At 49.6% G+C, this 1,880-nt stretch overlaps 1 pseudogene; it reads left to right on the top strand.

The window, feature by feature from the left end:
- The first annotated feature begins 539 nt into the window (after nucleotides 1–539).
- Nucleotides 540–1,000, top strand: LOC123628195 (annotated as a pseudogene).
- Nucleotides 1,001–1,880: the final 880 nt, after the last annotated feature.

Below are 1,880 nucleotides of genomic sequence, written 5' to 3'. Positions count from 1 at the left end.
TAGCTGAGCAATGGAAAAGGAAAGGTAGCTGATTAAGCTGAATAAGGTAAAAGAACTGACGGAACGCTCTCTGAGATGGGCTATCCTAACTGCAGACTGGCTTCAGTCTGCCTACCTGTGCCCCTTGCTTCAGCTGTGGCCTCCCCAGCCCCCGGAGGAGGAGTTTACAGATGGTCACACTGAGGCAGAGTCAAGGGCCAGGCCCAGCTGGGGGATAGAATGCTGAGGAGTTCGGGTGCTGGAGCAGAAACAATTCAAGGGGTCACACAGGGAGACCAGGCTGAGGGAAGGACGTGAAGTCAGATGCAAGTGGAAAGGCTGGACAAATAGGGACTGCTCACAATTCTGGGAATCTGCTAGAGGTTTAAAGAACAGATTCATTCGGAAAGTAGGAAGAACAGAAAGCTTTGGTCAGGTCTGAGAGTGAGATACTGGAGGAAGTGTGCCCAGAGATGGCAAAGCCAAAGTTATGTCCTTGGACATGTGGTGTGAGGTTGAGCGTGAGGCCCTGGAGGTGAGGAGAAAAGGGAATTGCGAGGATGCTGGAGGAGAAGGTGAAGCACCTGGAGGTGAACGGCGCCTCCTTGGCAGAGGATCTCTGCCAGAAGAGTGCCATCGTTGAGACCTCCGTCATGGACAGCCAAATCGATGCGTCTGTGGCAGCAGCTCACACAGACTGCAGCGGGCTGGGCAGACCTGAGAGACCTGAGTGAAGCCAAGCAACGAGAACCTTCGGGAGATGAACAAGAAACTGTAGAACATGCTGGAGAAGCACCTCACCAAGAATATGCACTTGCACAAGGACATGGAAGTTCTGTCCCGGGAAGTTGTGCGGCTCAGCAAGGAGTGCGTGGGGTCTCCTGACCCAGACCTAGAGCCAGGACAAACCAACTATAGATCTGCGGACTTCACCCACTTCCTCCCCTTCCCACCCCGCAGGACGCCATTCCTTTGGGCTGTGGTGGGGAAGTGGGGGCCGGAGCCAGCATCGGATAGATAGGGAGACTGGACATTAAAGGGTCTGGATGCCCAATGGCTGATGTTTATGATCCCATCTTAAGGCAGGGGCCTCGAGGCAGTGGGGATCCTGAGGGAAGGGACAGGAACTTCTCCTCCTTCTTGGCCCTGGCTCCCAGAGGCTTCTGCCTTTATCTCTGCATGAAATCTCCCTCCCAGAGACCAACTCTTTTTAATTTTATCTTATTTTTTAATTTATGTCTGGAGTCTGGATAGTCTGCATTTGGGATTGGGGATGTTGGGGGGGGAGTGCGGTCCATGTTCAGTGTTTTAGCAACGTGTGTATGTATAAAGGCCGTGCAGCCAAAATCCTATCTGGCCAGATGGGCCCACCCACACCACAAAAAAAAAAAAAAAGAAAGAAAGAAAGAAAAAAAAAGAAAAAGAAAAGGGAATTGTGAGGCCTGTGTTTTGGGGGATATGTGTGTCCACATAGGCTTTGGGGACACCCAGGATGTGGAAGCGTGTGAGGTTTGGAGCTGAGGCAGATGGCAACCTCATCTCTTCTCGTGGTTGGGGAGAATTAGCAGCCTCCATTGATTGGGGGAACACTACCTGGCTACCTGGGAAATGGCAGATTCACCCTGAGGATTGGGGTAGTTAATGACTAGAAGAGGCATCCAAACCAGGCTTTCTGGTTTCATCCAAGGTCACCACGGTGGCTTTTTAGTTAACATTTAAATAGTACTTTACAGTTTGTAAAGTGTGCCTCAAGTTAAATATTCTACTTCATGAATTTTAGGCACAGTATCTTAGCATATTTTCTGGCCAGAACAGCTTGGAAATTGAGATTATGCTGGCTTGCACAAAGTTACAAATGTGTTTTGAACAATTTTTAAAGTCTATATTAACAGTATTCTCTT

Source organism: Lemur catta, chromosome X, assembly GCF_020740605.2.
Source record: "Lemur catta isolate mLemCat1 chromosome X, mLemCat1.pri, whole genome shotgun sequence".
Classification (NCBI taxonomy): Eukaryota; Metazoa; Chordata; class Mammalia; order Primates; family Lemuridae; genus Lemur; species Lemur catta.
The sequence above is the reverse complement of the archived record's forward strand: the minus strand, read 5'-3'. Positions and strand labels throughout refer to the sequence as shown.